This window comes from Dermacentor albipictus, chromosome 1 (genome assembly GCF_038994185.2).
Source record: "Dermacentor albipictus isolate Rhodes 1998 colony chromosome 1, USDA_Dalb.pri_finalv2, whole genome shotgun sequence".
Lineage (NCBI taxonomy): Eukaryota > Metazoa > Arthropoda > Arachnida > Ixodida > Ixodidae > Dermacentor > Dermacentor albipictus.
This window is the reverse complement of record NC_091821.1, coordinates 267,587,385-267,601,641: the sequence shown is the minus strand read 5'-3', so window position 1 is coordinate 267,601,641 and position 14,257 is coordinate 267,587,385. Positions and strand designations below refer to the sequence as shown.

Sequence of the window (14,257 nt, the reverse complement as noted above, 5' to 3'; positions counted from 1 at the left end):
GGCGCGTCTTCACAACCACTTCGAAAGGAGAATCTCACGCATCACGTAAAGGGCACGGTAACTCAAGGGAAACCTCAGCGGTCTCCGTTCTGCGGGCGAGCGTCGCATCCAAGGCTTGCGGGCCCGGCGAAGGCAGCAAAGTGTTACCACTGCAACGTGAAAGGACACTTCAGTGCTGTCTGTCGCAAGAAGGGCTTCACATCCAGCAAGGTAGGACTGCCTTCCCTTAAGAAAGACAATGCATTGTACTTTCTCAGAACTGTTGATAATTACTCCGCGAGTGCCAAGTTCACTTAATTGTCTATTAATAATGGAACGCCAGTCTCCGCGAAAGTAGACAGGGTTGCTGAGGTATCTGTGGTCCCTTGAACATTCCCTGGCAGCCCATCAAAGTTAGATAAAACTGGCATAGTTCGAACGGGATCAAGCGGGAATCGACTAAAGGCTTTGGGAAAGTTCAATGCGGTTATTAGTTGGAAACAGGCAACTATCAAACAGACAGTACTTGTCGTTGCTTCGTTGCGGTTCGCTCTTTGTATAGAAGCCTCAGAACTGCTGGGGGTGGTTAAATTTGTAGACGGCGTGGCGTCTTCAGGACTTTGGGAGCATCGGTAACCTCAGCTGTTTCAGGGATTAGGTGCACTATCGGGAGAGTATACCATCCACTTGAAGACAAACTCTGTGCCCTATAGGATTCATGAGGCACGCCGCAGTTCCTCTTTCCATGAGAAATACTGTTAAGAATGAGTTGGGTGACATGGAAAGACAGGGCGTAATAAGAAAACTAGAGGGATCTTCAGAATGGTGCGCTGGAATAGTTCCTGTGTGGAAACCATCAGGAGCAGTACGAATCTGCACTGATATCACGCACCTAAACCGAAATATGCTTAGGGAACGCTATGTTTTGCCAACTGCGGATGAAACGCTATAGGCTTTTTACGTGGTGCTACACTATTTTCTAAGCTGGACGCGCTGGTTAAGTTGTCCAGTGAGAGTCCGCTGTTGACCCCTTTCACAACGCCCTACGGGAGGTACTGCTTTCAAAGGCTGCCTTTTGTTATTACATCGGCGCCTGAGCAGTTTCATAAACGAATGTCCGAAATCTTGACTGGCATGCCAAGAGTTGTGAATTTAATCAATGATATTTTAATTTTTGGGCGCTCGAAACCAGGACATGACCAGCGTCTTGAGAAAACATTGGAAAAGCTGGAAAACGAAAGTATAACGCTAAATAAAGCGAAGCGTGGCTTCGGCGTAACAGAAGTAGCTTTCCTGGGATGCCTTATCAATAAAGAAGGCATAAAACCGGATCCAAAGAAACTGGACGCCCTTAAAAACCTAGAGCCACCTTGTGACGTAAGCGACGTGCGCAAATTTCTTGGCATGGCTAATCACCTAGCCAGGTTTATTCCTAAGCGGTCACAGATAAGCGCTGCGCTGCGGAAACTTCTGCAGAAGGGTCGCGAGTGGATATGGGGTAAGATTCAAGAATAGGCTCTGAGTAGCATCTACGAACTCATATATTCTGGTCGTTGCATGGCAAAATATGACCCAAAGCGGCTGTCAGTAGTTTCCGCTGATGCCTCTTCATTTCGCCTCGGCACGGTCTTGTTCCAGGAGCAAGGTGATCGCGAGCGCCGTCCACTGGCGTTTGCCTCCAGATCATTATCGCTGACAGAGTCTCGGTACGCACAGATCGAGAAGGAAACTCCATCCCTAACATTGGCAGCGGAGAGGTTTGAGCCCCGCCCCTCCTTCCTATCTGAGAGGACTGGAAGTAAAGTTCGAGACTGACCACAAACCACTCGTAACGCTACTGGGCAAAGCACCGCTTGATTTGCTTCCTCCGCGTATTCAGCGCTTCCGAATGAGGCTAATGAGTTTCCTGTTCAAAATTGAGTACATGCCAGGCAAAAATCTTGCCTTGGCAGATACTTTGTCAAGGGCTCCGCTCCGATCGAGCCAGAGAGATCATTAAGAACTGTCTGTATCTGAAAAGGTTGCGTTGATACCATGGCTGAAGTTAGCGGCTTTAAGAAAGTGAAACAGGGTCAGGCAGAAGATACCTTCTGCCAAACGCTGGTTCGCTTCTCCCAAAACGCTATCTCTTTGTGTGAAGCAAATGGCCGCTCCGTTCCTGTATCTCATGCCGCGAATGCGTTAAATACCACATTTTGTTCAGTTTTTCACAAATAAGCCCCATGACGACCATCCTGATTTTCCACACTTGTTGCGTCCACTGATGAACTGCCTAACGTTTGAGCTGAATGTTATCGTCAAAGTAACATATTCTTTAAAATTCATCATCAGGTGGTGTAGGTGGCGTTAACGCCAGAGTGCTTAAATGTACTAAACGTTACAAGCTTCATATTTTCGCGCATTTTTCAGCAGTCTCTCGCCCGGTGGGCAGGTTCCATCTGATTGGCGGAACGGGAATATTGTTCCAGTCTTCAAGAAAGGTGACCATTAATGCCTCAGTAACTGTCGTGCCATCTCCATTACTAGCATATGCTCTAAAATCATGGAGCGCACAGCACACACCCTGCAGGTGCCGTTATTTTCGGCAACCTGAGGTCATTTTATTTGTACCTAAATTCAAGTATACGAGGCGCTGGCAGTATGTTACCAGTGAACCAATAACCTCGTTATTACAACTCCGCTGCTTTAAAGAATGAATTGAATTCATCGTTGGAACACCAACTTGAATGATAGAAGCGTGTATATTAATCTGCTTAGCAGACAAAAAAAAAGAATCTGCTCCCTTCAAGATGTTAGCAGTGCTCGGTAACTACGTGTGCGTCACTAGAATCTTTCAGTGATCGAATTCGATCCGCATTAGGAAATGGAATTCCACAAGAGGTAAGCGAGCTCAAGAGTAACGGAATAATAACGGTGGATGGGGTTTACGTACCAACCTCAAGAGCACATGGGCTACGTAGACAGGGAGACAACACAGAGAATTGTTAATGAGAGGAAAAGCGGAGATATTGGCCGGAGGGACGTGCCTGCTACTCCTCGCTGGGGTAAAAGGAGAGCAGAAGGCAATGAGTAGTGATGACGAAAGATTACTATGTTATATACGCCTGCTGTCCCATCAGTCCAACTTGATCAGTGTTCCTGACATGTGCGTGAAAAGGCACAGACCATATATATATATATATATATATATATATATAATGAGAAGCCAACAAACACTGACACCAAGTACAACATAGGGGAAATTGCATGTGCTTAATAAATGAAATAAAGTAATGATAAATTAATGGAAATTAAAGTGGATGAAAAAACAACTTGCCGCAGGTGGGAACCGAACCCACAACCTTCGCATGTCGCGTGCGATGCTCTACCAATTGAGCTACCGCGGCGGCGTTTCCCCATCCACTTTCTTGGGTATTTATGTGTACTAGTAGAACCCTGGGAGTGTTAGCCAACAGCTCAATTGGTAGAGCATCGCACGCGACATGCGAAGGTTGTGGGTTCGGTTCCCACCTGCGGCAAGTTGTTTTTTCATCCACTTTAATTTCCATTAATTTATCATTACTTTATTTCATTTATTAAGCACATGCAATTTCCCCTATGTTGTACTTGGTGTCAGTGTTTGTTGGCTTCTCATTATATGACTAATAAATATCGGGTCCCTCGGTTAACCCCCTTTCTTCTCGTTTATTACTTAACGAGGGTCTCGAATCCGGCAACATTGATGCCTTCAGGTAGCATATGTGGGTTTATTGACCAGTTGCCTTCACCCGAAAAGATCACGTTCTCGTGACGCCTGCGGCAAAGAAGACGTTCCACGTCCGCCGCCAAGGTCTGTGAGTGAGGGGCGCTGGCTAACACTCCCAGGGTTCTACTAGTACACATGAATACCCAAGAAAGTGGATGGGGAAACGCCGCCGCGGTAGCTCAATTGGTAGAGCATCGCACGCGACATGCGAAGGTTGTGGGTTCGGTTCCCACCTGCGGCAAGTTGTTTTTTCATCCACTTTAATTTCCATTAATTTATCATTACTTTATTTCATTTATTAAGCACATGCAATTTCCCCTATGTTGTACTTGGTGTCAGTGTTTGTTGGCTTCTCATTATATGACTAATAAATATCGGGTCCCTCGGTTAACCCCCTTTCTTCTCGTTTATATATATATATATATATATATATATATATATATATATATATATATATATATATATATATATATATATATATGGGCAACACAAAAGCGTGTACATAAGTCACGTACATGTATAATAGCAAAAAGTCGCGCAGCTCGTAAGAGTCAACGGCAGACATGACATTAATTCACAGATGCTTGTCCAGACCGGCTTCCCTCAAAATACTGCTCGAGCTACTCGTAGCCTCATTATCGGCATCGTGCCGGTCTCTTATAAATGACCCACGTAGGGTCCAAATGGGGCCCAACATCCTGCATCCCCATATAGCGGGCAAGGCGACATCTGGGATACATGAGAAACTGTAATGAGGAGTTCCGAGTCGATTCCAAGTGCGGCCATATTTGTATTCACCGCCCTCGGTATACGGTCTAGAATCCAACCCGCACAGCAGCAAAACGCAATTTCCTTTGAGTCACTGCGGCGGATTTCAACAGCCAGAGAAATATAGCGACCAAGGACATTTGAAGTAACAAGGACCAAGTTAAGCCTCTCAATACACAACTAATTACTACCGTGGGGCTTGAGTGACTGCAACGCAAGGTTTACGTCTAGCAATATACGTGTAAATCTCTCCAAGAACTTCAGTAAGCAATAAGGCAGTTTATGAGTGCGCGCAACGGCGCACTCCTTGCATATGCTATGCATATCCAAGCGAATAAACAGAGGCACTGCTAAGTCAGTCATATGGTGCATTCAGAAGCTTTACATCACGATTCCCTGCAAATTTATATGAAGACTGTCTATTTCACTAGCGAAACACCTGACAGCAACCCAGTGATGGCTCAGACGGTGCAACAAAGTAATTGGAGCGCATCTACAAGCGGGCCCGCATTTGGTGGCACCTCTGTCCAGCGCACTTGTTCAAGTGTAATAAACGCAGAAAACACGCTGGTAAAAAAAACCTTTGCAGTGTTCCTAGAGAATGTTCGACTGTCCACTAACCTCGTCGGGCCCTACTGTTTGGTTTGAATTAAAACGCTCCCAGCACGAAGTGCGATGTTCAAGAGGAAGCTTTAGCTCGGGGCCAACATCGATTTGCTTTAAAATACGTGTAAAACGCAGAAATGATTTTATGAGGTAACCACTGGATCTATTTGAATGAAATTTGTTCAGTTTGAGAGAGAACATTAAATTCTAGTTACTGTCGAAAGCGAAATTTTGATTTAGGGCCCAGAATTTTTAAGGAAGATTCCGAAAATCTGGAAGTTTAAACATATATTAAAGCATAAAGCAAACAAATAGGTAACTCTGCACCAAAAACAGATATCACAGTTCTGTGATTTGCAACTGTTCGCGCATCCGGAACGGACTAATTTGATGTATAAACTTACAGCTTACGTGACATTCTTATAATGTTTACGGGGGTTTGTGAACGTCCTACCCAGAAATTAGTGGTATTTTTCGGAGTGGTGTCTAACACAGCAGTTATGTCCACTTTCAATGTAGTACTAGGTATAGCTTGCAGAATTACGATACCGTTTTTTTATTATTTTTGAGTTACAGAGTTGTAAGCTTGATAGTATGGTTTCTTGAAATTATGTAATCTCCAAGAGCATTTTTTTAAATTGACAGTCTAAATAAAAAATGCAGTCCCACAGCCACTACATCCTTATGTTTTTATTTTATATCCAACAAACCTCATCGAAACTGGTGCGGTGGATGCCGACAAAAAATTATTTCTCTGTTCCCATGTATTTAGACAGGCATTCCAGAGCTAAAGCTTCCTTTTTAAGGCTGGTCACTAGCATTATTTTTCTGCGTTGGCAACAGGTGTCGGCAGCTCCATACCAAAAGGTCAGAGCGTGCTATTGAATGTTCTTGAGGCAGACTGATTTTTAAATACAGATCTCTTTCTCTCTGAAAAGCTACATTCGCAGTATCGGTGAAGGTCAGCGCTCTTTTCAATAGAGCAGCTGTGGAAGTGTATATAATGCTCGCAACATTATCAATAGGAGTGCAAATGAAGAGTCTCGAAATTAGGCACTGAGATGCTCTCGTACTCATCTTTGGTGATTCATCCTGGCGTCTTTCGCTGTCATTCTTTTGCGCGTGGCCAGCCCTCCCGCTTGCTCATTGGACAGCGACAGCTAGGAATGCATCTACCTCGCAGCTGGCAACATCGCGGCCGGCCTGCTGTAGCGATTTGCGCAGCATGCTTTTGCACTCGGGTCATTTCATGTGCCGTGACTGACAAGCGACAATAGTGCAGAGCACGGCTCGCCGCAAATACGTACGACGCATACCATGCCAGCATACTAAGCGCCTGCTTTTATTAATGTGCGCGTACTTTTTTTGCTCATTTAATTTTTTTTTATTGTGACAGCGAGTAAGACCTCAAAACGGGGTTTCTCTGGCCGTTGGTCAGGCCGATGTCGTCAGAACACCTCTTCCCCCTCGGCTTCGTTGTGCGGTGAAGGAAAAGGCCCACCTGTGCCGCTGGGCGTCGAGCTTCCACTGCTGTGTGCAGCTCGGAGGCGGGCGAGTTTACCACCGAGCTACAGCGCAACATCCACTCTTTGTAATTTGCGCCACGCAAAGAAGCGATCCTTCTTCAGAGGATGACTGTTAAATAATACGTCTTTCTCCAGGACACCAGTTCTCTTATTTTCTAAACGTCTTACTTTCCAAATAGGTGGCACATATCACATTTGGTATCTGCCCCGTATGCAAAAAAAAAAAAGATGGCGGTGTGCGCCGTGCACGATTTCGTCGCTGTAAATGGGTTAAAAGTCGCAGCAATTGCTGGCGTTTGCTGAATTCGCTTCTTCCGTGCAGCGGCAGATGTTATTCTTACAGTGCTTCTTCATCTTTTTTTTTTTCGATATTGGAGCCCTTCAGGAAAGCTTTCGATAGAAAAAACAAAAGCTGACACCCTCTCTAGAAAAATAAAGGTTACGGTACCGGCGGCCACAGGTTGTCGTGCTCAACGATTTAAACGCGACGCCATAGGAGCGCGTGGCTGTCGACGCCTTTTGCGCCAAGCGTGGTCGCTGTGAACACCGAACTGATGCATCGTGGTTTACGATGAAGGCGAGACCCTTTGTTATGCATTGTGACTGCATCTGGTCCCACAGCAATCATCCAGCGCTCGCCAGCGGTGCCGAAAAGCGCGGCAGCCACGCGCTCCGAGTACCGCGTTTCCATTGCTCAGCACTGCAGTCGGTTCTCGCTTATCCGAGCGATGTCGGTATGTCCACCAACCAAGCAATTCGTGGTATTCCCACGCCATTTTCATCGCAGTAGCCAAGGATTATAGCGCTGAGCAGCGTGTGGTCCTCTCCTGCGATGCGACAGTGTTCCGGGCAAGCATCAGTGTGCCTATCTAGATATCAATGGCTACTTGTCGTGAACAGTGCCAATCAGGAACGGGGTACCCGGAACCGGGTACCCTAACGGGTACCCTAAGGAAGACTATATATATATATATATATATATATATATATATATATATATATATATATATATATATATATATATATATATATATATATATATATATATATATATATATATATATATATATATATATATATATATATATATATATATATATATATATATATATATATATATATATATAGTCTGGGTGAAGTTGCAGTCTAGGGTTAAATTAATTATTTCTAATGACACTGGACAGGCAGACTTTAGCTTTGCCCAGTCGATGTGCGGACAATTAAAATCCCCTGAAAGATAAATTATATGCGCTGGACAGGCCTTAATTGCAGTAACGATACTGGTGCGAAGGTGCCCGTGGCAAAGGTTTGGTTCGAATCAGGAGGACGGTAACAGGCACAAATGAGTACTTTCGTAGGACGAGTTAGACAGGTGGGCCAAACGATCTCGAGATTGGAGTCTGAGTTAACGTAGTAAGGCGTAATGATTTTTTTAATCACAGTGATGACGCCACCACATCGCCTGTCGAGGCTGTCATGCCAGTATGTATTGTAAGTGCTGGCAAGGATGGATGGAAAAACTTTAATAAGGTCCATCGGGACGAGCACCAGCACGTAGCGGGCTGCTCCCACGTCGGGACAGAACGAACTAGCCTCTCCACCACGTCGCGGGCCCGTTGGACTGCCCATAGTAGGGATTCAAAATGGGGACTGCGTAGAGCAGCCTCCCACTTGGACAAGTGGACAAGTGCTGGCAAGGGCAAAAATTTCATTATCAGAAATATCTGGATGCAGCCAGGTTTCGGTGGGAATGACTATGCCAGAATCGGCATCTCCGAGGAAGGAAGAAACCTTTTTCATGCTTTGATATTAGGCTTTGGATGTTAGTAAATGATATTTGTCTTTTCATGGGAAAAGATGGTGATTCTTGACGGTCGTGAGGGCACGTGCGCCTCTCTTGCTATATATTCCACCGCACAACAGTGTGCGTGGCAATGTCACGCGCATATGTCGCCGTACCCATGCACAGCGTATCAACCGATTACCTATATGGTTTGTTTTGTGTCTTAGCAAACTCTACCAGTTTTATTCTTGCTAGGCTAGTGGTAAACGAGAAGTCTTCGCGTATGGAAAATGATGAGCCTTTAAGCTTACGAGCAGCTGCAAGAACCTTGTCTTTGTCTCTAAAAAATGCCAACTTTGCTATGGGAGGCCGATGCTTGTTTGCACTGCATTCGCCTAGTCGATGTACACGTTCAAACTTTGCACCAGTTCTCCTAATTTCCAGCTTTTCTGCGCAAAACTTTATTATGTTTATCTCCGATGCTGCCCAATCCTCTGCTGAGTCATCTTGAGTACCAAAGAAAAACAAGTTAGATCGTCGCAGCCTGTTCTCCGTGTCATCGCACCTAAAGGTGACTGTAACGAGCTGATTAGAAACACCATGCAAAACATCGGCTCCCGTGGCTGAATCGGCCGAGCGCTCCGACGGAGCGCTTACTTCTAGTGGCGTTACCCTTGCGTTAAGAAGTTCGATTTCGCTCTTAGCGCCTGCTAGCTCGTCTTTAGTACTTTTAACGCGACAGCGTTAAGAAGCTTGTGTCGCAGAAAAGCCGGTGTCGTCGGCGTCGGCCGTGAGTGCAAAATCCCGGAAGGCAATTCATAAATAAAAACAACTTCAAGATGGGCTGGGTGGGAAGCGAACCAGGGTCTCCGGAGTGTGAGACGGAGACGCTACCACTCAGCCATGAGTTCGATGGTTCAAAGTGAGACAAAAGTGTCTCTAGTGAATGTGGTGCTGCCTTAAAAACATGCCGTAGAAAGTTATACTGCGGTGTATATCGGTAATTATGAGCATGTAAATTACAGAAGTCGCAGTTAAACGAGTAGCGAAGTACGTTTCCGCTACATTTCTTCTGCGCTTGGCGCACACGCAGAGCCATCTTGCGGCAAACACAGAAGACCCCCACCTGGCAATGTACGGCACTGCCCCGACAGGTGGCGCGCCACTCGCCCGCTTCTTAAGGTCCCTCTATAATTTCCAAGGTAGCGCCATCTGCCGCGCGCGCCACCTAGGAAGTTCCTGTAGCAGACGGCGCCCACGCTAAACCGCGGCGCCGCGGCATTCGTGGGGTGAAGAAATATCTGCATACGCGCGGAAATAAAACCTTCTGGTGCCTGACTGTGGCGAAAAACGAAAGAAGGACCCAAACTGCAAAATTTAGTCCTTTAATTTCAAATAAGTGTTCCAGAAAATAGCTCAAGAGAGCGTAATGAGGGCTTGATCGCCTCGATTCCGCGTGTTTACATTTCGTTCGTTTGCGCTCAATCACCGCGCGAGCCTTGGTGATTGCTTACGCTTAATCCCGTATGCTCTGTGAAATCTTTTGCATGTAAGTGTGCTGCGTACACATAGCGGTTGCATTGAACGAAGAAGTCGTGTAAAAATGAAGGCTGACAGTCGCTTGGACCGGAAAACTTTCGACATAACGTCGCTCAAACGTGCGATTCTCAAAGCGCGCGACCCTCACGGCAACTAAACAACATCCTGTGTGTTTGTGGAAACGAGTGCGCCAACAGTCTTCTTGTCGCTGAGTGTGTCTGTCGTGTAGCGATTACACGACGACTGCTGTGTCTTGTGGTTCAATGCTACGAGCCAGTGCAACTGTCGTGACATGATGAAGAGGTGGTATGGATCGTGTCAGCGTGTCTCCTCGATCGTGTTCGGGCTGCCAGCGCGATCTGATCTCGCGGCACACCAACATCGAGCGTAGTGTGTGCGCGTGTGTGAATGTGGTTGACTGTTCTCGTGAACCGTGCGACGTCGCCGCGTAAACTCGAATCATGACGCGCATTGTTGTGTTTATCCCTTTTCGCCTCCGTGCACCGCTAAATCCCCGTAAGAATTAGAGAGCCCTTATACGAAACGCACGCGGATTGACCCAGCTATTACTGCACTGTGTTTTGCTGGCAATCCGCGTATCGCTTGTGGCGTTTTTCTTATGTTCATTTGCAGTTGTGTGTTTTTCATCAGTAAAATGGCATTGCCGATTACTGAAACATCTTCGAGTGTAAGGGAAACTTGGAAGGAACGAGCTCGCAGCTGCATGTAATGCACTTTGACATTCTGTATTACGCTTTATTATTTGACGGCCAGTAGCTGTGGCTATGCAGTATTCGTTTTTAAAAACAGAGTAATGCAGGCACTTAGCAATATATTTATTCACATATGCAATGCACAAAATACGATTAGGATATTGGAAATTACATTTTGGACATGTTGTAAAGCGCAGTTAACAACGCGCGCACAAACACAGAAAAGTGTAAAAGTAGAATTCGCTGCTGAATTTTATTTTTTATCGCACGTAACGCAATGCGGATATTTGTCAGCGAGTTAATGCGTTTCTGCCCCACTATTTACTTGCATGCTAGGTCATACTGCACTTGCTAAGTCAACGGGCTCGTAATGCACTAAAATCAGTCATCTCCACAAACTTCGGCTGTCAACATTCATGCGCGCGAATGAAATAATACTGCAGCTCTGCACACACAGGTGTATACTTTCTTTCGCACCTTCGTATCGCTCTACGTTACTTTTCTCACATAGTCGTGCAGGTACCGACGGTTCAGTCTTTCCGTCCATTTCTATGCAACCATAATTACCTTCTGGTTAGGTTTTGTTTGCTGCGCGGGATGCAAAATAACTTCTTGTCGTTCTCCATCTGATCTCGGCACCCATCCGCACAGCAACATGGCATTTCGGACCTTCGCATCCTAGGTCATGCCGATCTATTCAGCGGGCTCACAGCGAACTAAAATAAATAATCTCCACAAATTTCGGCCCTCAACATTCATGCACGCGAGTGAAATACTATCACCGCTCGACACACGCACGTGTATACTTTCTATGGCACCTTTGTATCGTTGTATGTTACTTGCCTCGCATAGTCGTGCTGTTACCGACGGTTCAAAGTCCGTCCGTGCAATTCTGTGTAACCATACTTTTCGTCTGGTTAAATTCTGGTTGCCGCGCGCGATGCAAAATAACTTCTTGCCATAATTCGTCCGGTTTCGGCACCCAACCGCACAGCAACAAGGCATTTCGGACCTCCCGGAACGAATTTATCGCAGCGATGTGCAATGCACAACAGGCGAAACGCGCGCTCTTCGCCCGGCGTGCAGGAACTTTCATGGCGGCAAAGGGGCGGAGCAAGGTCACATGTCACCGATCAGCCTATCGCAGGCGTTGTCGGCTGGATCAAAGCCTGGCGGTACTTTTAAATGATTGAGGGACTTTACCGCTTCTCCCCTTCGTCTCGTTTGAGCGCATTGGGGCCGACTCAAGAGCATGCCGAGCGAATGAGTGGGCGGTGCGAACGGGGTGCGATAACGGTATCGCGTTCCACTCTTGAAGGCGAAGCTTAAGCGTCCTCCAATTTTTTAGTTCAGCATATGTAGCATTGCATTGCCTTGCTCAAGTTGGTTGCTTTTACAAGCGCAGCAGCCTTCCCCTTTTTAGCGCCTTTGAGTTCAGCAATGAGTGTTGCATATGCCCTTCCTCTAGTTTAGAAATTCTCTCCCCGACGCCAGCAAAAGCGTCGGACTCAGCCTTGGTCACTGGACCAAGATTGGGCTCAATATCGCCAGAAAGCATGAGCAACAATTCCAGCAATCTACAACATAAATCAAATGAAGTAGCCAGCGTTCGTTTCAGTACATCTAGCAGCTATACAGGGCACGACACGTTTAACAAGTATAGTAATCGCTGGTCTTCACACATGAAGCACCAGAGAGGTAACTAACCTGCAAAAGCAGCTTGTGTGAATTCGTCATCTCAGATGCGGTGCCGTGCCCGAAGCCACCGATGTCTCGATGGCTTTTATATCCGCCGCCGGTGGTGCAGAACGTAGCAGTTTCTTGTTGCCAGACGCGGTAGCTGACTTTGACCAAAGTCGGTGCCGGTGGCGCGGGATCTGGCCAAGGCAGGAACAGAAATCCAGAATCCGGTGGACATGAACTCAGCAGGCCACAACAAAGCGCCCAGGAAACGGTAGCCTGCAAAAGCAGCTTGTGTGAATTCGTCACCTCAGATGTCATCCTCAGATGTCGTCATCACGGATTTGTCGTCTCAGATAAAATAACATTTATGAATTGGTAGAGCAAATTTCTAGCATTATTTGGCAAAATGCCATCGAACTTAATCTTAGCGATCGGAGAACTGCTTAAGAAGTCTATCTGACGGAGGTGAACTTGTAATGGGTCTAATAGAGTTTGCACAAGAACTACTTGAGGGCAGCGTTTACAAACGAGACTATCGATATTTTAAAAAAATGAGTCCAATTTGATATCGTAGACATAGTGAGATTTTCTCTGTGGAGATGCATAGATGTTCAGAAAGGGTTGCACTGATAGGATATACAACCAAATCGTAAGAGAAGGAAGGCGTGCTTCTTCATGTAAACACTATTCACGACAAATTTAGACCAAGACATAAGCACAGTAATTTCCGTTCTAAAATGCAAGAAATCTTTGCAAGGACATCCCTGCGCGTTCCATAGCGACTGTTGCTAAGTCTACGCAGCATGCCTACTGCACGTGCTCCTTTGCATACAATATGCGGGCTGCCGTTGAGTTTTTTTCTCGTACATCATTATCATCATCATGATCATCAGCCTGGTTACTGCCACAGCAGCGCAAAGGCCTCTCCCATACTTCTCCAACAACCCCGGTCATGTACTAATTATGGCCATGCCGTCCCTGCAAACTTCTTAATCACATCCACCCACATAACTTTCTGCCGCCCCCTGCTACGCTTCCCTTCTCTTGGAATCCATTCCGTAACCCTTAGCGGCCATCGGTTATCTTCCCTCCTCATTATATGTCCTGCCCATGCCCATTTCTTTTTCTTGATTTCAACTAAGATGCCATTAACTCGCGTTTGTTCCCTCACCCAATCTGCTCTTTTCTTATCCCTTAACGTTACACCTATCATTCTTCTTTCCATAGCTCGTTGCGTCGTCCTTAATTTGAGTAGAACCCTTTTCGTAAGCCTCCAGGTTTCTGCCCCGTAGGTGAGTACTGGTAAGACACAAGTATTATACACTTTTCTCTTGAGCGATAATGGCAACCTCCTGTTCATAATCGGAGAATGCCTGCCAAACGCACCCCAGCCCATTCTTATACTTCTGATTTTCTCCTACATAACTCCCAAATATTTAAGTGACTACACTTGTGGGATGATCTCTTGTTGGCAGACCAGCGAAATGTGTACGGGAACGGTATTAGGTACAACTAGGATCGAACTTTTGCTGACATTAAGAGAGAGGTTTATGTCATCAAGCCACTTTTCAAGGCTACTCGTACAGTACTTCTGAGTTTAGTATAGTGCATGTATGTCTACTGATGCACCAAACAATGCTATGTCTTCAGCGTAAGCATACACCTGCACATCCTGTTGAGCTGAGATAGAGCGTAACAAAACATTAAACAACGATTGCGATAGGACTGAACCTTGGGAAAGACTTCTAGTTTGTTTATATTTTAAAGACGACAATCCGCATTGAGAGCAGTAACATTTCCGACCATTTAAAAATGTTTAAAACACTACAAATACTTTGGAAGGCCTGCATCACAACGTGTCTTCATTAGTATGGCATGCTTTACATTGTCATAAGCTTCAGTAATATCCAAGGTA

The 14,257-nt window shown here is 45.8% G+C and overlaps 1 protein-coding gene across 1 annotated transcript in view; it reads right to left on the bottom strand.

Moving 5' to 3' along the window:
* LOC135915832 (uncharacterized) overlaps positions 1-12,596 on the bottom strand; it is a 32,608-nt gene extending 20,012 nt beyond the window's left edge. Inside the window, exon 1 of the mRNA XM_065449027.1 lies at positions 12,367-12,596. The gene's annotated coding sequence lies outside the window, so the exon portion shown is untranslated. The remainder of the gene's footprint in view (positions 1-12,366) is intronic.
* Between the last annotated feature and the right edge of the window lie 1,661 nt (positions 12,597-14,257).